The 24,859-nt window shown below is 40.7% G+C and overlaps 1 non-coding gene across 1 annotated transcript; it reads right to left on the reverse strand.

Moving 5' to 3' along the window:
• Positions 1 to 226: 226 nt before the first annotated feature.
• LOC128119533 (small nucleolar RNA SNORA40) lies at positions 227 to 352 on the reverse strand. The gene has a single exon (XR_008221563.1). It is a non-coding gene; the product is annotated as a small nucleolar RNA SNORA40 (small nucleolar RNA).
• Positions 353 to 24,859: the final 24,507 nt, after the last annotated feature.

Consider the following 24,859-nt stretch of genomic DNA (forward strand, 5'->3'; position numbering starts at 1 on the left):
TGTATCCTTGAACACACAGAGATCTGCCTATCATGTGATCAGGATTAAAGGTGTGTGCCACCACCGCCTGGCTTCTGCTATGGCTTGTTATTAGCTCTGACCCCCAGGCAACTTTATTTATTAACATACAAATAAAATCACATTTCAGTACAAATAAAATATCACCATAGTTCTTAAAACCAGTCTTACCACCAATATCATCATCACTTTGAATTGCATCGAGTATCATATCCCTTCTGATACATATCAAAACTCATACTTACTAATGAGTTCTGAGTTGCAAAAGAGGAATTTTTTGTACATATCTTTACGTCTTTGTTCATTCATTCACCAAAAACCACACATAAATGCTACTGTTTCCTAGTGTTTTAAATGGTAAGGAATCACTGGAACAAGCCAATTATATTTTACACTGGATGTAGTTGAGAAATTAAGCATATGTAAATGGAAGACGTAAGAAGGCCACTTTCCAAATAGAACTAAACTCTGGTACCACAGCATCATCATAAGGTTCTAGACTGAATTTTGCTAGATACATGCTTTCATCTCTGTGGCTCTCTTTTTTGTTCATAATTTCTCCTGACCTCTACTTTTAAAAATTATTTTAGATATTGGCAAGCCCTGTAGTTAAATTTTTGTTTTGTTTTGTTTACCGAGTTTTCTTCCCATGACCGAGTATGGAGTTTCCATCCCAAATTATGAATATTTAATAGGACTGCTTTGGATTACTGGGACGTCCAAGATTATGTAAGACTGTGCAGACACTATGGCATTTCCCCCTGGAGCTGCATCCTGGAGGAGTGAAATTCTCCTTCCTGTTCCCAGGGCTTTGTGAAACCAGGACCACAGCAGCAGACCATTATAATATTGCCCTCAGCATTTTCGTGGTCTACTAGTCAAGGGAACAAGGTCTAGACTCATTTTATCTTCAACTAGTTTTATAAATTTTAGCTCCTCATTGAAATGTGATGGTCCATGTAGTTTTCTTAAATTGAAAATTAATGTGTTTGACAATGACTTTGATATCCATGTAGTGCCTTATTTTAACCTTTTTAGGACTGCCCTCTAGCTCCATTGAACTGACTTACACTTGCTTGTTTGTTTGTTTTTTCTCAAGGTGTATACCCTTTGCTGATATGGAATTGGTGGCACTCATTTTGTTTATAATCATTAAGCTATTGGAATTGATATATGTAATTAAACTGTTACAGTGAGGTATTTTCCACTACATTTTAAGGGATGTCATCAGTACTAGGTGATAGTCAATAATTTTATAAAACACAGAATGAAAATAAGACATCTAGCTCCGCATACATAAAGTAGCAGCATCCTAGTAATAAAGATATGCATGAATTTAACAAAGATTTTTCTCAGCTGAGTGTGGTAGTGAATGACCTTAGTCATAGTTCTTGAAGCTGAGGCAGGTAAATCATGATTTCAAGGTAAACTGGGCCTACAGAGCAATTCCTAAGCTAGCCATAGCTACACAGAGACATCATTCCCCCAAATTAACTGGACAAATAAAAAATAAAAACAACAAAAGGAATTTCTAGAAACAATCAGATGGTGGTTGGTTACTCCCGCAACTGTTATACCACTATTACACCAGCATACTGTGAAGGCAGGTGACCACTGTAGATAGAAGGGTTTGTAGCTGGGATAGTGTTTACTTTTCTCCTTTGGTAGCATGCAGAGTGCCTTCCTGTACCAAAGGCACTAGCCCATAGGGGTGAAGGGTTTGTAGCTGGGTTGGTATTCAGCTTCCTCCTCTGGTAGCATGGAGAGTACCTTCCAGTATCATGAACACTAACTAGTCCATAGGGATTAATTCATGATATTTAATAGAACAGCATTGGATTACTGAGAAACCCAAAATTAGGTAAGAGTGTACTGACACCATGGAATTTACCCCCTGGAGCTGCATCCTGGAGGGGTAAATTCTCTTTGCTGTTCCCAAGGCTTTGTAAAACCAGGACTACAGCAGATCACAGCTGCTCAACTTCTCCATGTTCAATGAGATGTGTTGGTGTTCTCTTCAGCAAGAGAGCCTCACCATCAGTTTGTGGAGAGCAACCAATAACCTTGGCAATAGCCTGAGTTCTTTGGGGGTTTCCAACAACTTATGAACAACTTACAGAGAAATTCATACCACATAATTTCATTTATGCAAATCTTAAAGCATATAAATGTAGTGATATATTGTATACCCTAATAAACTTGCCTGGGGATCCGAGGACAGAGCTGGCCACTAGATTAGACATAGAGGCCAGACAGTGGTGGCACACACCCTTAATCCTATTACTTGGGAGGCAGAGATCCAACTGGATCTCTTCGAGTTCAAGGCCACACTGGAAACAGAGCCATGTAGTGGTGGCACACACCTTTAATCCCACTACTGGGAAGCACACAGGCCTTTAATCCCAGGAAGTGATATGGCTGGACAGAGGTATGTAAGGTGTGAGGAAACAGGAACTAAAGCAGTTCAGCTGAGACACTTTCGGATGAGGACTCAGAGGATTTCAGTTAGAGGATTCATGGAGTTGGTGGTGGCTGTGGCTTGCTCTGCTTCTCTGATCTTTCAGCTTTCACCCTAATATCTGACTCTGGGTTTTTTATTAAAAAACTATCTAAGATTCAAACAACATATAAAGTGACTTTATATTTTAATTATATATGCCATGATGCACTTGGGGAGTAAACAAAAAGAGCCTTGACATTACAATAAAGTATTCTTTCATAAACTAGATAACTTTGTCATTACCATCCATTATATTTCTATACTGCTTAGTAATGTTTTGTTTTATAATTTTGATTTCTCTATGTTACAAATGGATATATCAGAAATATATCTGCATCTATGTATTATTTTCATAATATACCTTTTATAAAAAAATAAATTGAAGAAAAAACTGTCAGCATCTTGATTTGATTTTTTTAATTATTGTATTTTTAATGCCATAAAATCTTTCTAGAAATAAAATTGTACTTGTTATGTGCCTTATACACTCATTTTCTCTACTTTAACAATTCTTATCAGAGGTCATGCCAGCATGTTGATTTTAGCTTTCCACTGTCTACTTATAAATTGCTACCAGAACAACTGTCTTCTCTGATGGGCTTCGAATGCATAGCCTCCAGCTTATTGCTTACTGGATTTTCCTTCAGAACTATTTCCTCCATCTGAGTCTCTTAGAGCAAAGAACACATGGTCTAAAATAGGAAACAACTAGCAGTTTCCTGTTTGAGGATTTCTGCTCCTGTTCCCTTACTCAGTCAGCCATTAGCTCATCTGCCTTGTACTTTGTTTTCATGGCTCCAGGAGCAAGCAAATTCCTGTATGTTCATGTCAGGAGCTAGCCAAGGAGTATGATAGTACTTGACCATTATCACCCAGAAATGAAGCCACTTTTCTTATAAATTTGAGCTGACATCTCTTCACTATTGTAGTCAGATTTTTCCTTTGCTGCCAGCTCACAAATAACGACACAGGCTTATTACAAATTGTAAAAAGCTTGGCCTTAGCTTAGGCTTGCTCTCAACTAGTTCTTATAACTTAAATTAACCCATTTATATTAATCTACGTTCTGCCACACTGCATTGCCTTTCTTCCATCCCTCACCTCCTGTGTTCTCTCAGTGTCTCACTGGAGAATCCAGGTTCCTAGATTCCTCCTCCCATTCCCTCCCTCTCTCTCTCTCTCTCTCTCTCTCTCTCTCTCTTTCTCTCTTTCTCTCTGTCTTTCTCTCTCTCTCTCTTTCTGCCAGGAAGTCCTGCCTATTCTCTCCTGCCTAGCTATTGGCCATATAGCTCTTAATTACACCAGTCACAGTAATACATCTTCACATAGTATATAAATATCCCACACTATAGTTCCAAAAGTTAAGCTCTATGATTATTTTTCTAACTGGTTCAGTTTAACAAATCTACATGAGATGGGTCATTTTGTCATTAACCTCCACACCTTCTCAGCTGAACTGTCTAATGAAAGAGGCCACAAAACCCTAGTTAGTACTTCTGGGAGTTGAGTTTTGCATAAATGGCTTACTCCTCATACCTCACTGTAACATATTTTTGATGCACTTTTCTATTTTGGAGTTCAGAGAATAACTTACTTATTTTGGTATTTCCCTGATCAGAAAGATAATAAAAGAAGCCAGTGCTTTAGCACAGCTGAATGTATAATTAGCTTCCTAATTAATTTGAAAGAAATAGCTTCAGATGCATACAAACACTGAGCTGTTTTTGAAAAAGGAGTTTGAATACTCGTGTCATGGTGTTTTTACTATTTGGGGGAAAATCATAAAGAGTTTGAATATTTGAACCTGAGGAAGTAAAGTACATCACATTCATGTAAGGGAACATCAGATGACCCTTCACCGTGCATTATAATATTTGCTGGCCAGAAAATACACAATATACTAGTTAATAAAAGAAGTAAATCCAAAAGCAGTACACAGAGATATCTTTTCATCTTTAAAAATAGTGCTAACATGAATCTTTGAGAAACAAGCAACAGGATGAAGGGAGCAATGGTTATTAGTGGGCTGCTGTCAGTAAAAAATTACTTTTTGCCTTTTTTTATATTTTGCTTATCTGAGCCTTCAATTTTTCATAGCTCATGCATTCAATATATCACCAGTTAAACATGAAATAAATCTACCAGCTTTAAATCCACTTGAGTGAAATACAGAGCAATGAGTTTGTTAGAACATGAGCCTGCTCCTTTTGGTAGATTTTACAATCTGCATCATGCCATAGCAGGACTCGCTGTGACAGAGAATTAAGCAGTTTGTACTATGACTTCCCAGCTCCCAATTTACAGTATCTGGGTCCTCTGCACTTTTTGTTACATACACTGTGTTGAACTAAATCTTGTGAGGTGAAACTTCTTGCCACCCTTATAAGGTTATAGAAAGTCCTATCTCTGTTCAGGGGCTAATAGAGAGAGTTCTCAGGGGAATTTGCTCAGGGGAGGTCTCTGATGTCTGCTCTCTGTACTGGGTCCACACCCTGACCTCCTCCCTCCCCACAACATCTTATGGTAGGTCTCCCTATCCTCCCTCCCCATCTCCTTTCTCTCTTTCTCCTTATCTTTTTTTTCATATTCTTACTCTTAATGAAGCTCTTCTCCAGCTTGTAAAGGGAAGCCTTGCCTCTTTAAAGCACCATCATATTACATTTACATGATGGGCAAATGTCTTTCTGTATACTGAGAAAATATGTTGCTTTGATTGGTTGATAAATAAAGATGTTTGGCCTATGGCAAGGCAGCTTAGAGGCAGGTGGAAAATCTAAACAGATAGACAGGAAGAGAAAGGAGAGGAAAAAGCAGATGCCAGTCACCACCAAAGGAACAACATGCCAGCTGACTGGTAAGCCACGGCCATGTGGCAACTTATAGACTAATAGAAATGGGTTAATTTAAGATAGAAGAGCTAGCTAGCAAGAAGCTTGAGCCATAGGCCATGGCCATACAATATGTAATTGATATAAGTCTCCGTGTGTTTACTTGGGTCTGAGCAGTTACAGGACCAGGCAGGACACAGGAATTTTATAAATGGCTGTGGGACCTTGGCGCTGGGCAAGAAGAGGAAAACTTCTAGCTACCTTTTCATATATTTTTTTTTTCTGCCTAATGTTCTCTTCCCATTTCAAGGCCTAATCACAATCACACATAATTCACAATTTCCTTCAGGGATGAGGTTTATTAGAGGGCTGCTGTGCCACCTTCCTTTCTGGGCCAACTGCTGTTACCATCTTTTGTTATAGTTAATGATACTAAAGAGGAAAACAAGCTTTGAATTTTAAAGATGGAAGTCCACTTGGGAACATGAGTGTCAATTTTCTTCTTCCATCAAATGCATGAAAAGGAAATACTTTCAGTGTAAAGCAAAAATACAGGCCAGTGGGAAAGGTGTCTGCCATCAGGTCTGACAATTATAATTAATATACACATATTAATATAAATAAATAGATGTAATAAAAAGGAAAGAAAAGCAAAAAGATAAGAAAACTCGTAACAACCCTTTGAAAAATAATAAGATTTATAATATGTAGCCTCCTAAAGAGGAACTTAGAGAAATTAATCAAATCCAGTAGCTGCCAAGTAATTCCAACTAGCATTTCATTTGGTATAAGCTAGCAACCTTCCAGATAGGGTAAAGCCAAAGAAACCTATAAATCTGGAGCACTTTAACAATGAGGCTGGGCATTAGGAGAAGCCCAAGATAAGTATGGGGCCTTCGGTCTGATAAAGGTGCTGTGTGACACTATGCCTGGAGAAACATGAGGAAATATTTTGTCACTCCAGATAGGGAGCTAACAAAAGACCAAAGTACTGAGGCTACCACCGATGTCCACCTTGGTGAACCAATTATATTTTATTGGGATTACTTACAGGAGCAGAAACCAAAGCCAACCCCAGTGTGAATGGCAGCTGATGATAGACAGAAACCTGGGGTGTTTGTACAGCCTTCAGGGCAGCTCAGCAGGTCCCTTGGTGTCTTTTCCAGGCACTGTGGCTGGTCTCTGCTTGTTTAGGGCAGCTCTGATGAGTCTCCTTTAGGTAGCTCACCTTACCTGAGAGTGTCCAAGTCTACCTTCAGGGTCTTACCATGAAGTTTTTGTTCAAATAGAGGACCAGAAGTACACATAACTAAGCATTCCTGGTCAAAGTGTGGTCCTGCCCATCATCACTGCCTCTGTTTCTGTCTCCCGCACGAGGTGGCCTGTCAAATTGTCAGCACTGTGTGAAAGCTCTCTGAGGAGACAAGCTCTCCCTGTAGCTGGCTTCAGTCCTTAACTTCTTCCAGGATAAGATTCCTAGGGAATTTCTACTTTCTTGGCATTTATAGTTCCAATGTTCCATATCCAAAAAGAGGGTGCAAGTATCTTTTTAGAACACCAACTCAAAACAAACTCAAGGGTATTTTTGGCATTTTGGGAGGGGTGTGTCTGTGTGTGTGTGTGTGTGTGTGTGTGTGTGTGTGTGTGTGTGTGTGTGTGTGTGTGTATCACAGTGCTTGTCTGGGTTTTTTCCTTTTTCTCTTACCCTACAGTTATTTTTGTTATCTTTCTGCATTTGTGGTTTTAGGGGATTTCTGTGCATACCAATTTGTGTGTCTCTGTGTCAATTTGTGTTTCTTGCACATTTTCTTTGGCTAGTTGTTTTTCTGTTCATTCATTTGTTTTGTTATATTCAGGTTTGTTGTTTTGTTTTTATCTTTCTTTTTTCTAGGATAGCTTTATTTTCTAATGAGAGACAGCAAGAAAGGGTGTGGATTTGAGGAGGTGAGGAAGATCTGGGAGGAGTTGGAAGAAGAGGAAACAATCAGAATACATTATATGAAAAAAATCTACATAAAAATGAACATAAAAAGTTACATTTCTTTTGTAAGTGAGAATGTTATGGCATGTGCTTGTTACTGGGGTCAATCTCTGGCTTTCCTTAGGGTTCCAGGTGCCTGTTACACCATTGAAAGAATTCATACAAGACATACAGATTGTAATATAGCATTCAGGTAATGTTTACTATGGAGTAGTATGAAACACTATTATGAATGAGAGCTGGAAATAAGCAAACAAACCACTCTGGAGGAAAATACCCTCAAAGAGTGAGAGCAAACAATATCTGGAGAGACTTCTGTATAGACTTAAGTGTTTGGAAGTTTTCTTTCTGTGTTCTAAATCTCTGAACAGTCAGCTTTCTGGGCAGCATTTCCCTATCTGAATGATTGACAAGCCCATTTGGAATAATTCTTTTGAGATCCTAGAGGGGGCAATATGATGTCTTGATATTTTCCAGAAAGTATCTTGTTAAGAAGCAATCTTACTATCTTCCAGCAGTTCAGAATGCAGAGAGATACAACTGAGATTTCATTCCTGTCTCAAAAATTCATGTGACAAAATGTCTTAGTTAGGGTTACTGTTGCTGTGATGAAACACCATGACCAAACCAACTTGGGGAGGAAAGGATTTATTTCATCCACAGTTCTATGTAACAGCTCATCATCAAAAATAGTGAGGGCAGGAACCTGGAGGCAGGAGATGATGCAGAAGTCATGGATGTGTACTGCTTAATGGCTTGCTCCCATGGCTTGCTCAGCCTGTTTTTTTATAGGACCCAGGACCATGATCCCAGGGATGGTATCACTTACAATGGCTCCTCTGTTCCATCCTCCTATCTCCTTTCTACGGCCCCCTCAACCCCCACCATCCAATCTCAGAAAGGATAAGGCCTTTCATGGGAGTCAACAAGAGTTCCTAATTTCTAACTAATTGCCTAACAACGGTTCAAGGTTACAGATAAGAAAGAAACACTGATAAAATTAAAATCAAAGGGCTTGTTACTGGGCATCTGATTGCTGTGCATGTGCTGTATCAAAAACAGGCATGTTTGTATCTTTCCACAGCATTAGAATTATCAGATGACAGTAAGTTCACAAACCACATGAGTTTCGTTGGCAGCAATTTGCCAAGTAGTCCAGGTTTCCCTTGGCAGCAGCTGAGGCAAATGTAAGTTCTTTTATTCCAGTCTTAACTAACAGTATTAACGCCCAGATCACACATTACACAGTTCATCTCTCTACATGCATGGATACGCTTAGGTCACAGAATAGCTACAAACTGTTGAATGAGCTGCAGCAGAGTTCTGATGGCCAACTGGCTGGAGGCAAGGAGAAGCCTGATAGGGATGCAAAGAAAGTCTCAGAGAATAAAATAATGGACACTGCTGGAAGTGCTGCTGCAGAGTTCACGCTGCAGAGAGAGAAGTGAGCCGAGCCTCTGGGTCGAAAGAAGTGAGGTGGGCAATCATGGAGACTGGAGAGGTGAAGGACAGGATAGGTTCCAGACAGATAAATGGACAGCGGGTCCAGACAGACAAATGAGTGAGTGAGCAGATGGATGGCAATTTAATCAAATCACATCAGTAAGAAGGACCAAGCCAAGCTGAAGTCCCTCAAATAGCTGGGAATTCTCTGTCAGCGTCTTAATGGGACACCTCTTCATTAAGGGGTTAAGAGGAGACAATTGGGCCCTATCTTCATTTTACTATGTCCCACACAAGTCCTCAGGCCTGTTTTTATGATATGATCTTAATACATCTATGTTCTCATATGGTCCTAATTGACTTTGGTCAGTTTATAGGGCAGTGCCCTTTTTACTGTTAGGAAGAAATTATGTTATTAGTCTGTATCTTGTGGATAGTGCTGGAAAGATGTTGTATACATGCCCACAAACGTGCAGAGTAAACTTATCTATATGTTTTCAGCCAGAATAGAATCAATTGCTATTTGTAAAATGGGATGTCTCAGGATACAGCATTCTCTTAAAAAATACACACACACACACACATACAAAAACCAGTTTCACACAATACAGAGGACCACAGAAAGAACATAGCCTGAACTCAACACACCATCTTAGGTATATCCCTGTATTCAAAAAGTAAATTAAGAAGGAGAAATTGGATGTTATTAGTTTCTCCCTTTCCTGTGGCAATGTTACAATTTCACAAAAAAGACAAAGCAAAAGCCAGGAAGTAAGTGTAATGGTGATTTAGTTGTGAGATAAGCTGTAAGAACTTTGTGAAATCCCCTCCCAGGAGGTAAGTTCCTCCTCTTTTGGTGTCAGGCCTTCACTCGTCATCCCATTCCTGTGGTGATGATCATTTTGAAAGGTTCATTGTTTTAGAGTATCTGCTGCACTGTCTGAACCCGTCATCCTCATTTGTCCATTGCTCAGTCTTGAAGTATTTGGGGATGTCATGCCATCCGTTGCTGAACTAGCATTGAAAGTTCCTGAAGAAATGCCTGTGCCTGAAGGAAATACCATATACAAACATGAACAGAAGCTTGAACACTGGTCAACAAGCACTTTTAAAGAGCTGACATGAGTGACCCCACTTCGACTCTGACAATACCCCTTTTTGTCTTCTCTGAAGACATGAAGGCTTAACCATCCAGTGGTTTCATTTTTAATTACCCTTCTTTACCAAGATGAGGCAATTGGAAAGATGTTACAAAAGGGCCTTTTCTTGGCCAACTTAAGCAAGCAAGAGATCTAAAGGAAAGTATATTGGCTGAGTTCACCTGGAATCCTCTTTCATTTTGTAAAGTCCTGAGTCTCTGGTGAACAGTATCTCTTTCTTTCAGTATTTGCTGAAGATTTGGGCTTTGGGTGGCTTATGCCTTTTCTTTGTCAGATTGTGAGCTGGAAGCTTTTCTTTGTCTTTCTTCTTGAAGGTCAGCTTTAAGTGCTAACTCCTGTGGTGCCTATCAAACACAGTAACTTAATAATTGATAGAGGTGAGCTTTTGTAACTGCCTGTCAGGAGAAGAGATATTCTGCAGGGAGACGTTTACACCCTTCCCTTTAGCAATCAGACTGTTAAAAGGATGGATGCCAGGAATACCCATGTCAGAGGAAGGGGAAGGATGATGCCTCACGTCTGTCAACGGAGGAATTTGCCCCCATGGAAAGATTTTATACAGTTCTGTTGATGCAATTTCTATGAAGACAGTTGTCATAGACAGAGACTAATATACAAAATGACATACTTTAATTAACTCAGATCACACTCTTAAAAGTCCTTAAAGAACTAGTCATCCAGAAGTCTCCTTAAGGGTCACCAAGATAGTGTAGACTTAGTATAACCCATGCCAAACCAACCGAACAATGGAAAATCTTCTCAAAATATAGTAGAATTCAAATGTAAGCAGATGAGTTTCCTGTAGTGGGTAGCCATTCCAGCTTTGTTCTGGAAGTTCCAACCCCCATTGAGACTTCGGCAACTGTCACACCTACAAGGCGGGGCCAAGGGAGGCGCCTGGGGACCCGAGATCTGGATTGGCGGGTGCGCGGTCGGGGCGGGACCCTGGATAGTGGAGGTGGACCAAGCAGAGCTCCAGAGAACACCGCTGGACTGTGATACACCTTCCCCAGACTCCGCGACCTACCTATCCCTTAATTTGTAAGTTACGCCATTAAATAAATCTCCTTTTAACTACGTGGAGTGGCCTTAATAATTTCACCAATAGTTTCCTAAGAATTTTAGATTCTAAATCTTCTCCCCACAACTTTGCAATTGCTTTGGCAGAATGGTGGTAGTCTAGAGAGGTACGCTGTGCACCTCTCTTTGGCTATCAGACTCCAGAAACAACAGACCCCAAAGAATTACAATTTCCTGAGAAACCTCATGGTGACAGACCACAAAGGCTGAGGGCTTGGTGTCAAACAGGAGGGGGACTCTACTGCATGGGAAGAGATTTCAGGAGTCCTGACAGTTTGTCAGTCCACCTCTCAAGAGACACTGGAGTTGAGACTAGGGTAGGTCAGTGACGGGCAGGACCATGCCTGGATCAGGACTGCTTAGCCCCTCTGCTTCCTGTTTCCTATTTAACCCTAAACTTCACGTCAGACTCTGATAATAGACTTTCAGGTCATTGGATCCCTTATTAGTTCCTTCCCCCAGAGGAGCCATGCTGAACAAATCTCCCTACTCTGTTTTCACTGTAACTTGTCTCTTTCATTGGCATATTGAGGGCAGACATCTGTGCCTAGATTTTGGGGACCCTAAAAACTTCAATATCGTCAGCAGTACTGCCTTCCCTATTCAAGCTGCAGACAGTGGACATAGTTCATCTCACATCTGCTGGAACTGCAGCCACCCAGAGTGAGTTCAAATGGCTACCATGCCTCAAACACGGAGATAAAAAATTAAACTGAAAATCTAAAGACAGCTGTCAAAGTACACGCTACAGAATCACAAATAACTCAAGTGTTGTGCAGACATAATTTGAATGTTCCTGCCACACACCAAAGCCACTCAGCTCAATCAACCCTTCCAAAGGGCAGGCATTTCAAATGCACCTGGCTCCCTCCCTTAAAGGCTTCAGGACAAGTTGATGCCAGGAGTACAAAGGAATCAAGATATGAACTCAGAGAGTCTACCAGGAACTTTACAAACCATAAAAAGCAAACAACTAGAGTACACTTCACAAATAAGACTGGGTCAAAGTCAAAAACTCTTTGCCTTTTCAATTAATCAGTACAGATTAATAAGCAGCTGACTCCAGAAAGTCAAGGAACCAGGAACTTGGGGTGCAGGGGTGCTACTGATAACTAGGAATTTCCCTGCATTTCAAGCCACACAGATGGGTTAGCCAAGAGTTTCCTCCTGGCTGGCTAAGCCAAAACTGTTACTCGGCCTTTAATTTATAAATGTGCTATCTTATGTTCCCTGTATTCCAGAGGAAATTAGGAAACAGAAATGGATGAAAGACGTTAGACTTATGCATGGTTTGGACAACCAGGTAGAGATAGACTCCTAGTTTTCATTTTTGTTTTCTGCCTTTCCCATTGAAGCGCTATAGCTCTGTAGAAACGATGGAGCAAAATCAGGAACTATGCACTCAGTGACTCAATTGTGAGTTACAACCAAGGGAAATCTCGTTCTGGGAGGCAAGTTCTTCCTCACCGGGCATCAGGGCTTCAGCCCATTGTCTTCCTCCTGGGCAATGTATGATATACACCCACGGGCATATCTTGCCACACTCGGCATTGCTGTCAATCACAGACGAGCAAAATAGTTGATGTTTATTCTCATTCAGCAGCATGAACAGCACCTTCTGGTACTCAGAAAGACAGCCTGTAGGGAGCTTCCTGATTGGTACAAACTTGATTTGTTTATATCCTGTGACTAAATGTGACTTCAGCAGTAAGGTCTCACCATCAGGTTCTGATGAGCAACCAAGATCAATAGCAACAGTTTGAATTGTTTGGAGACCCTCTGGGAAATCCCTGACAAACAATTCCAGGGGAGTTATAGTAATTTGTTAATGGGTTTTTATTTGCAACCTGCGGCTTCTGGAAGGAGCCCGTAACTCCAATTAATAGGGTAACTCCAATGAATGCTTTTAAATGAAGCAATACATGCATATATAAGAAGCTTGAAAAATAGTATGTTTTCATGTCTTTTTCAAGTATCTTCCATGTTCGTTATCACCCCACACATACACACACATGTGCCTAGAGAAATTGTGACAGCTCAAGGCCTACACAAGCTCAAGAAAACAAATCTCCAGTATGAAGAAGGGGGAGTGGGCATGAAATCCCACCCCTAGACACCTCTTCTCAACTGATAGCTGCTGGGAGAGGGAAAATCTGTTCTCTTCAGTGGAGTCACATGGAGTAGATCAGCCACATTCCATGGTATCACTCATGGTCAGAACTAATTGGCCAACAAAAAAAAAAAGACCTTTTTTTGCTTTGTTTTGTTTTGTTTTTGATTTATTTTTTAAAGAAAGAGAAAAAACATGAAGTTTGTTTGGTAGGTAGAGAGATGGGGGAGGATCTTGGAGGAGTTGGGTGAGGAGAAAGAATATGATCAAAATATATTGCTTGAAATTCTAAAAAAAAAATAAAAAACATAAAAAGGCAATAAATTTTGACTTCGGGTTATGTAGGAATTTCCAACAACTTTGAAATGATTCTAAACATACGTCTGTCATTTTGTAGCACATATTTATTCAAAATGGTGTTATAGCACTGATAGTTTCAATATCAAATATCTATCAAGTCTGAGAAATTCTGAAGATGCTCTGTATCCTCACTATCAAATATTCAGCCAAGATTTAATTATTCATGTAAAAACAAGTACATGCATCTTATTAGCTGCAATTTTGTTTTCATCTTTAATAAGTAACAAAATTACATGTATAACAAAGAATTGTTCTGAAATTAATATCTTTATAATAAAAAAGCCTTTAACTTCCCTTTTCAAAACAAAAAAACCCTAACCTAACAGTGAGGTTGTAGAGATTCTCAAGTAATATTAAGAAGCCTTAATTTTATATTTCCTAAAATCACATATAATACATATACATGTATGTGTGCACATATATATGTATATATGTATATATGTGTGTGTATATGTGTGTATATGTATTTGTGTACATGTGTGTATGTATGTGTATATGAGTATATGTGTATATGTGTGTGTATGTGTATGTGTGTATGTGTTTGTATGTGTCTAGGAGAGTCCAAGAGCTTTCCAAAACAATATAAGCTATTGCTGTTGCCCATGGTTCCTCCTAGAGGTTGAAGGTAAGTCATTTTATTTAAGACACCATGTACTGTAGTTGGATTTTTCCTATCTCCCACCTGGCCCCACACAGTCCAGACAAATCTCTCACCCATGGTCCTGCAGCAGCTTATAAAATAATCATTCAGAAGCTTATATTAATTATAACTGCTTGGCCATTAGCTCAGGCTTAATACTGACTAGCTCTTATACTTAAATTTATCCATAATTCTTATCTATGTTTAGCTACGTAGCTTGGTACCTTTTCTCAGTTCTGCCTTCACATATTGCTCCCTCTGTGTCTGGCTGGCAGCTTCTGACTCTACTTTTCCTCTTCCCAGCGTTCCTTAAGTCTGCTCACCCCACCTATACTTTCTGCCTGGCTACTGGCCAATCAGTGTTTTATTAAACCAGAGTACAACAGCATTATCCCACAGCATTTCCCCTTTTCTGTCTAATCAAAAAGAAAGATTTTAACTTTAACATAGTAAAATTACATATAACAAAAACAGTTATCAAGCAAGAATTATAATTATAATAATATCTATTCTATTTGTATTTGGCAAAATTAAGGAGAATATTCTATCTATCCTATATTTGCAAGTCTAAAGTTTCATATCTAATTTATCTTTTATCATAACCAAAGAAAAGTATAATTATAACTATCTAGTTTTCAACTACATCAAAGACCCCACAAGGATATAATATTACCTAAGTAAACAGGAAATGCATTGTAAGCAACTTCCAAAACTCTAGAATGACAGAGACAGCTGGCTGCCTGGACAGACACCCAAAGTTTGTCTACAGTGTTGGGGCATCCATTTGCAGACTATAGGCCTTGAGTTTTTTAATCACTTCTCCCTGTGTCCTGCAGAATGTCTGGCAGTTTCTTCAGTGAAGCAGGAACCTGAGGGACCATCTTACCTTGCAAAATTCAGTGGTCACATTCCTATGGGTCCTGTATGTCCAGTTTATACTACATATAATCAGCAGTCCAGGCAAGAGCATTTTCTTGCCCAAATGGCTAACTTTTGCCATGAAGAAGATAAACTCTATATGGAATGTCTTTGGTGCCCATCATCTTCCTGGAAGTAATTGGTGCTGCCAGGAGCAGGCATGTCTCATTGTCCAGAAAAGTCTACGTTTTTAAAACATATTAAATGCCATATTCTATAGGTCTTTGAAGTATTTGAAGATTACCTACCTAATTAAAATATATCTATGTATACCTAGAAAACTTAACTAACATGACTGTATGTTTGATTATCATAGACGACTAATTATTAATCTGTACTTCTTAATTATCCATTACAATTTAAATGAGTTGCACAAGCATAATACCTTAAACAAGTGTAGAAATATACATACAGTATAACAAAATTAACTTTAAATTTGTGTCAATAAACTAAAATCTATAGCAATTTAAAACAAGTTGCTTTTTAAAAGTAGATTCAATAATCTACCCTTTCCTCCTACCATGTGTATAGCCTACATTTCTATATCATCTCCCCTTTCTCCACCTCAATTTTTCAACATGGCGGTGGTACGTTTACTGCAAGCTCTGACTCTGGAAGCCATGTGTACCACCAATTCTCAGAAGCAGTGGGTCTATGTAGCCCAGAAAATGTACTTTGGACCCAGAATTTGGAAAAGTGAGTTGGAATTGACCTGAAAGCTTCCCCCCTAAGTACCAGTTTTTCTAGTACCAGAAAATGTTTTGCAGGCTGCCAAAGGAGGAAATGATCAGTAGTGACGACCAGTTGTGATACCTGTGAATAACAACGACCAGCCATACTATATACTCTTTTTTTTCTTTCTTTTTTTTTTTTTTTTTTTTTTTTTGGTGTTGGCTGGGAGGTAGTTTATTTGGCTTATACTTCCACATTGTTGTTCATCAAGGAAGGAAATCAGGACAGGAACTCAAACAGGGCAGAACCCTGAAGACAGAAGCTGATGCAGAGGCCATGAGGAGTGCTGCTTACTCTGGCTTGCTCAACCTGCTTTCCTGTAGCAACAGGACCATCAGCTCAGGGGCAGCCCTACTCACATCAATCACTAAGAAAAGAAAAATACCCTAGAGGTCTGCCTACAGCCTGATCTTAATGGAGGCATTTTCTCAATTGAGACCCCCTCCTCTTTAATGATTCTAGCTTATGTCATGGTGTCATAAAACCAGCCAGCACACTTGTCAACCTGACACACAAACACATCACCGTTTTGCTTTTTATTATTTCTATTTTTGATCATATTCTTCCAGGCCCTTCCAGATCCTCTCAACATCCCTACCCACCCAACTTTAAATTCTTTCTCAAAAAATTAAAAAAAAATCCAATACAACAACAAAACCAAGGAAATTAAAGCAAAACCACACCCCAAAATCAAAAACATAAACCCTCCAAATTGTAATAAAATAAAAGCACATTAAAAAAAACTGTGGAATCCAATTATAGGTTGGTCAGCTACTCTTGAACTTGAGGCCTGTCCTGAAGTGGTTGATCTATCCAATGTCACTCTACTGGGCAAAACTGATTTCCCTCTCCCAGCAGGTATAAGCAACAGTTCATTTGTTAACCTTTATGTTAGTAGCTAGGTTTTCATTCATTCATTCATTCATTCATTCATTCATTCATTTTTTAATAAAACAAAACATAATATAATAATATAAAACAAAAACTATCATACCAAAGTTGTGCAAGGCAAACCAATAGAAGGAAAAGAACCCAAGAGAAAGCACAAGAATCAGAGACCTGCTAGTTCACACACTCGTAAATCTTATAAAAACACTGAACTGGAAGCCATAACATACACACACACACACACACACACACACACACACACAAATATATATATATATATATATATATATATATATATATATATATATATATATATATTCAGAGGACATGGTTCAGCTTGTGCTGGCCCTGTGCATGCTGCTTCAGTCTCTGTGAGTTCATATGAGCTTTGTTCATGTTGATTCAGAGGCCTTGTTCTCCTGGTGTCCCCGTTCCCTCTGGCTCTTACACTCTTTCTGCTTCCTGTTCCTAAGTTCCTTGAGCTCTGAGGGGTGGGACTTGATGGAGACATCCCATTTAGCGCTGAAATCTTGGCAACTACCAGGGGATAGTGAGGTCATCCATGGATCTTAGAGGAGACCTACTACTGTCACTTTATAGACCAGCATAATATGCTGAACTCCATTTTTTGGTTTTGGGGTTTCTTTTCTTTTCTCTTTTTCTTTCTTTTTCTTTTTTTTTTTTTTTTTTTTTTTTTTTGATATGGAATTTCTCTGTGTACCTCTGCTATCCTAGAACTCACTCTGTAGACCAGGCTGGCCTCGAACTCAGAGCTCCACCTGCCTTTGCTTCCCGAGTGCTGAGATTAAAGGTGTGAGGCCCCCACTACATGGCATGTGAACTGCATTCTCAATATTTATCTTTATAGTCATTGGCAAGTGTAGATCTCACCTCATCAAATAAGCTTCTTTTTGCAATAGAGACCAGCAACGCTCCCCCCACAAAAGAACCCTCAACTGGTCAAAATAAACCGATCTCAGGGAACTCAACACCAACAGATACATCTAAAACACAATGCCTGCACCTAAGACCTAGCGAAATTAGTGGAAGAATTTGAAAGGTTCTAAGACCAGAAAGTCTGCTATAAGATTGTGCATCCTAACATGATGGAGAAGCTAAACCCATGAAGTCTCAGCAATATGGCTGCCTGAACAAGACCTGAACAATGATGTCACCAACAGATATGCTAACACGGAGGGGGAAGTCTCACGTGGCCCCAGCCCTAGACAAAGAACTACTGGCAACCCACAATAGCTGAGGGAGGGAGAATTTTTCTTCTCCAAGGATGAGCTCTCTGATTGGTCATCCAAAACCAAGCAGTCACCTCTGACATTGTGTACCTATAAGCAACACTAAATGATCTCAGAAGGTAACATTTGCACAGTTACGCATTTATACAGATCTGTAACAATAACAAAGGAAAAGAGGCCCGGGGTGTGAGAGGGGGCAATAGGGAAGGAGACATGGGGAGGACCAGAGGGAAAAGGCACAGGAGGCATTGGAGGGAGGAAGTGATAGACTTCAATCTTGACTAAAATTTCAGCAACCTGGAGAAAAGACCAGAGAGCAAGGGTGGGGGCAGAGGTTTTGTTATTCTGTATCGACTATTTTGATTGTACTCGACAGACCTCATTCTGGAGATAAGCAGAGAGAAAAGACTGAAAAGTCAAGGATGGAAGGTGTAGTACCTGCCCATTTAACCAATAAGTGACTCAAACTGTATGGAAGAGTTGGTTAAACCCTAAATCAGAGCTGCTTCCTGCAACCTTCCTCCTAGATAACTGTCAGGTATATGTGGAAATAGCAATGCATGACCTTGTGCTTGAGAGTGATGAGAGAAGATAATGTGCTGTGAACTCCTGTGGGTCCTGGCTAGCCAGTACTACAGAGTGGCTGTTCCAGGACCTTCTCAGCCAGGTAAGCTGTCTGTTGTCCCCATTTACTGTTTCTCTTGTGGTCTTTACCACACTCCGTCTACACATCGTTAGCACTTCTTTTCCATGACAGGATCCCCTTTGTCCTGTTCCCTTAGCACCATCTTAAACCCTCAGTGTATCAGATGGAAACTTCTACGTCCTTTGCATGTCTTGTACCATCCCCAAGTAGATGGGTGGCTCATGCCAATACATGTCAGGGGCCATGCCAGGGGACCAACAGGCAACATTGGATGGTTGGGCAGTTGACAAAGCCATGCCTGAGTGAGACTTGGAGAGGCAGTTCTCTGTGGACTATGTGTCCTGAGGACCTCATGCTGTCATTGAGCATAGCTCTGATTGCTGTCTTCATGGGCACCACATCTCTCATAATCTATGAGTTGTATGAAAACTCTCAGGTTTCTAGCTCCTCACTGGGCAGTGTTGCTGGTACTTACAATAATAGTGATTGATTTTTTCCAAGCATTATTGCTGGAGAAGATTAATGATTAATTAGGTTAAGATGTTTTTGTTAATGGCTCTGAGGTAGAAAATCTTGGGGAACAATTTCAAGTTTATAAAGACACACTTTTAATAGTTGAACAAGGAATTCATTGAGGTCAGGGAACAAAACAATGGCAGTCTGGCTATTGCTGACTCATGTACATTTCTTGCTAGGATGGGTTGGTGACCAAAGATGATGATTAATTCCTTGTACCCATTTCTGCCCTCAGCTTCCCGATTTAAAAAACAAAACAAAACAAAAAAAAAACAAAAAAACCTGGGAATGAGTGGGTGTGCACCCTGAGGATTTAAAGTAGAGATGAATGATTGTTTTTCATATATAAATGTTCAGATTTGTGATTCTTTTTATAAGATTACCTTTTGAGATGAATAATAAAATGATTGGTCTTTTCTTTGTAACCTCAGTAAAAGAACTGGCTGAGAAGAATACCTTACTTGCTTGCACTCTGTCAATCTATAACAAGTTGCTTGGGTATGAACGTATGTGAGTTCTTGGGACAACTTGTTTTTCACCTGTAATACGTCAAATGTTTAATCATGTAGGAGATATGGAAAACACGCTGTTTTTTACTTATATTCATTGTAATCATTCACTTAAAAAAATAGAAGGTAACCACACTGTCATTTTTATACTGCTTAAAAGATTTTGCTGGAATATATAAGCTGTAAGTGAAAAAAATAAAGCTAGCTAGAAAGAAGACATCAAGAGAGACAGAAGAGAAACATCAGGGTAGAAGAACAGAACAAAAGAAGAACAGAGTGGAACAAGCGACAGAAACGATAATAAAAGGAAGAACTAAGCTTTGGCCCCCAGAAAAGTCCCCCATGTGTCTGTTTGTCTGTCCAGTAGTTCGCCTGCTCTGCATCTCCTCTTCAGGCTCTCTGACCCGCTGAAGGCTTACCAGTCATCAGCACCCTAGGTGAGATCCTGACATGTTGGAGGTGTGTGTGTGCGTGTGTGTGTGTGTGTGTGTGTGTGTGTGTGTGTGTGTGTGTGTGTGTGTATTTCCCTTTTTCCATGGCCCCAGAGAGGAAAGTTTTGCCCCCTTTGCTGGCCCCAGAGAATTAAGTTTTACTCCCTCATAGAAAAGTCAAGTTGAGTGACTCAATCCCTGAGCTGCTGAAGGCTGGTTCTCAAGGCAGCAATAAACATGTAAGGATTCTATACCTGAAAAGGTAAGAGAAAGGTGCACTCTATTTTTCTAATGCCCTGTTTCCTTTTATTTCTCTAGTCCTACCAGGCAGCATGTAATTTTAGCCCCACATGGATATTTTGTACATGTCTCTCTGATTCTATTTCTTGCAAGGGTAGGCAATAAGAACTATAATGCTCTACCATCTGAAACAACCATAAAAATAGCCAAGACATAAAGAGAATAGTTTACAGGACCATACTGTAATCTTTGAGAATGAGGAAATAAGATGAATCCTGAAGAAAAAGACAGCCTACCGTCTAAATTAGCTTCTTGGACCTCAATGCAAAGGTAGCACAGCTTGCATGTGTATTCTCTAAAGTTTGTGTATTAAAACATAAAGTTGGGGTGGGTCAACTCATAGCCCTGGTTCTGAGCCTGGGTGTAGCTAGAGTTTTCCTGCCTGGCCCACAGTCAGGACAAATCTCTCTCACCTGCCAGTCCCACAGCCGCTCAGACCCAACCAAGTAAACACAGAGACTTATATTGCTTACAAACTGTATGGCCGTGCCAGGCTTCTTGCTAACTGTTCTTATATCTTAAATTAATCCATTTCTATAAATCTATACCTTGCCACGTGGCTTGTGGCTTACCAGCATCTTCACATGCTGCTTGTCATGGCAGCGGCTGGCAGTGTCTCTCTGACTCAGCCTTCCACTTCCCAGCTTTATTCTCCTCCTTGTCCCGCCTACACTTCCTGCCTAGCCAATGGCCAATCAGTGATTTATTTATTGACTAATCAGCAACACATTTGCCATACAGAACATTCCACAGCACTTCCCCCTTTTTTTTTTCAAAAAGGAAGTTTTTAACCTTAACAAAGTAAAATTACATATAATTTGGGAATTTGGGTGTAGCTTCTCTTACTACTTCCTGCTGGAGGGGGCCGCTGTATCTTATGGGGAAATAAAGAAAATTTTAGGATTATGGAATAGTCCATGAGGCTGTATTGTCTGAGCCAGTTGCCTTGAAACCATTCTGGATGTTGGATCATCTGGGCCATGGTGTCATTGGAGACCTTTCAGGGGGTCTTGGCTGGTCAAACCTGATGTATCTTAATCTGGAACAAATCCATAGCCTTTGGCTTTCTGTGGGAACAAAAGGAAAGACTCTTTTCCAAAGCAACATATCCTTATATCTAAATTTTGAAGTCAAGGTACCTTTAAAATATACATTTTGGCATAACTCAACAGTTTTTACAATCAAATGTTTTTCTGCAGTTAAAAATCCCAAAGACAACACAATCCAGATTCTCTGTGTAATATTCATCTTCACATGGCTTATTTTTTATATTAATTTTACTGTCTCTTTAAAGACTTTATTTTTTAAAACTATGTATTTGTTTCTATAACTGTGTATATCACCTTTTTTTTCTCTTTTAAGCCTACGTATATTTTATACACATTGCAAACTATTACATCTGAATCTGTCTTATTGTGAATCTATTGCTGTAAACTGCAGCAGCTGTGGCTGCTGGCTCCGCCACCTCAGCTTCCCAACATGGCGGTAGTACATTTTCCACCAGCTCTGGGAGCTATCATGGGTCTATGCTTTTATCCAAGCAGCGTGTAGCCCAGAAGCCTCTTTTTTTTTGTTTTGTACTAGCAAAGGCTAAATCCACCATGCAGCTTAATGTGCCGCTTGCAGAGGCCTCATTCCCGCCAAACTGCAGGTTGAGCATGCACACCAGAAACCCACAAGTAGCTCAAACCGGCAGCTGCTGCTCATTTGAGAGAGACAATTAGGAAGCTGTTTTTAGCTCCATTTTAGAATCTTTTTTCTCAGTTTTTAGGTGGAAACTCTTGCCACCACGTTGGACGCCATTTGTGGCTTATTTTTTTAATATTAATCTTGCCCCACGTTGGGTGCCAAATGTAGATGTAACCAACCATCTTATTAAATAAGAAACACAGAGCCGATTCAGAGAAGAAAGCCAAGAGGTCAGAGCTAAGAGCCTCACCTTTCCTGCTTCAGCGATCCTCTTCAGTCAAGAGAGCTCTCTGAAAGGGACCTACTTCCTGTGTGTATGTCTTTATATAGTCTAGCTGTTCTGCCTTCTCATTGGTTGTAAACCCAAACACGTGACTGCCTCGTCACTGCCTGAATGTACCGCCCTCCAGGTCCTTAAAGGCGTGCGCCACCACCGCCACGCACTTGCTATGGCTCTAATAGCTCTGACCCCCAGGCAACTTTATTTATTAACATACAATTAAAATCACATTTCAGTACAAGTAAAATACCACCACACCTGGGTGGTAGCTGGGTTGGCGAGCTGGCCAGTTCTTCTTAGGGTGAGCTCTTTGGCTCCACCCTGATGGGGCGGGCAGTTCGCCTGATTTCATACCCTCAGGGCTTGCTCACACCTACACCACCAGGACCAGCTCTACTCTGTTGCCCAGAAGTGCACAGACCACTCTCCTGAGTGCTGCAGCTGATGAGGGATAGGGTCAGTTCTCCCACTCTCATGCCCCTGAGGCCAGCTCTCCCACCTGCTGTGGGCCCCAAGGGGACGGCCTCATTCCCTTGCCCTCACCACCACATAGTAGACACGGCGGTGGGGGGGCACGACATGACACCCACAAGACAACAGGGATAGCTCTCTCACTTTTCAATCTCAGGGCCCGCTCACCAGCACCCCACCAACAGGGTCAGTTCTACTATACTGCCCAGAGAAGGTGCAGGGCCCACTCTTCCGAGTGCTGCAGCAGGGCCAACTCTCCCGAGTGCTGCAGCTGGTGAGGGGCAGGTCCAGCTCTCCTGCTGCCACAGGTGGCAAGGGGTTGAGGAGAGCATCTTTCCTTCACCCACACCACCAGAATCATCCACCCCATCTATGATCTGGTGGAGCAGGTGAAGGGACCTGTGCTGCAGATCCAAAGCTGCAGAATCTCCAAGACACAGTGCTGTGGGATGTTCTGTATGGCAAATGTGTTGCTCTGATTGGTTAGTAAATAAAACACTGATTGGCCAGTAGTCAGGCAGGAGGAAGTATAGGTGGGACAAGGAGGAGAAGAATTCTGGGAAGTGGAAGGCTGAGTCAGAGACACTGCCAGCCGCCGCCATGACAAGCAGCATGTGAAGATGCCGGTAAGCCACGAGCCACGTGGCAAGGTATAGATTTATAGAAATGGATTAATTTAAGCTGTAAGAACAGTTAGTAAGAAGCCTGGCACGGCCATACAGTTTGTAAGCAATATAAGTCTCTGTGTTTACTTGGTTGGGTCTGAGCGGCTGTGGGACTGGCGGGTGAGAGAGATTTGTCCTGACTGTGGGCCAGGCAACAGTAGGATGTCCAAAAGGAGTCCCAGTGAGGGTCCAGCAGAAGCCAGGGGCCTCGAACCAGACCAATGACTCATTGCAGTGAGTACTTGCAGGTAAAGATGTATGGACTAAAGGATACACTGTGTGACTCAGTGTGTCACACTGTGGCTTCCAGGATGAGATTTTTATTTATTTTCCTTTTTTCTTTTCTTTTAAATTGTATTTTATTTTGTTTTGAGGGATAGCAGGGGCAGAAGGCGGATGCAAAGGGATAGGAAGATGAATGGGATCAGGATGTGTGATGTGAAATCCACAAAGAATCAATTAAAAGTTACTTGTAAATTGCATATATATATATATATGTATATATATATATATGTATATATATATATATATATATATATATATATACATATATATATATATATGCAAACAGGGGGCTGGAGAGATGGCTCAGAGATTAAGAACTCTGGTCCTGAGTTCAATTCCCAGCAACCACACAGTGGCTCACAACCATCTATAATGAGATCCGGTGCCCTCTTCTGGCATGTAGGCACACATGCAGAAAGGACTAGTATACGTAATAAATAAATAAATCTTTTTTTAAAAAAAACAACGTAATCTTGGGCTTTTAATAGATGATTAGGCTAGGAGGGTTCCTCCCTAGTGGAGGAATTAAAGCCCTCATAGAAGTTTCATCCAGTATTCATTTACCGAACCCTGATGCCTCTTCTCATTCCTGTGACAACATAACACCCCTCCCCTCAGGAGGCTGCAGCAACATCACACCATCTCAGAAGCAGAGAGCAGCCCTCCCTCGCCAGATGACCAAGACAACCGTAGCACCTGAGTTCGAACTGCCCAGCCTCCAGAACTGTGGGCAAATAAATTTCTGCACTTTCTAAACTATCCAGTCACCGGCATTAACATTTCTCTATCAGCCACAGAAAAGACTGAGATAAAAGGGAGATGAGGAGAACTGTGTTAAATTTCGTGTGGTGGGGACGTGGAACCGGGAATTCAAGGAGGCTCCGGCTGCTGTAGTTCACACCGCAGTATGCTGAAGATCAGAGAACCCTGCAGAAAAAGAGCCACAAGAAGGCTCCAGAAGTCAGCACAGTCCTCACGAGCCTTCAGCTGAATGTCAACCTACACAGGCATGTGAGGAAAAGTACCAAAGACTGCAAAAGGGGACGCCCCAAAAAAGAGCATGAAATAGTTGTGTGGTTCCCCAGAGCCTAGGAGAGCTCATGTATTCATCACAAATAACAGAAATCTGACTCATTCTAGGGGCTTTGGATATGACATT

The sequence above is a fragment of the Peromyscus californicus genome, unplaced genomic scaffold (assembly GCF_007827085.1).
Source record: "Peromyscus californicus insignis strain IS unplaced genomic scaffold, ASM782708v3 Scaffold_23__1_contigs__length_62951481, whole genome shotgun sequence".
Lineage (NCBI taxonomy): Eukaryota > Metazoa > Chordata > Mammalia > Rodentia > Cricetidae > Peromyscus > Peromyscus californicus.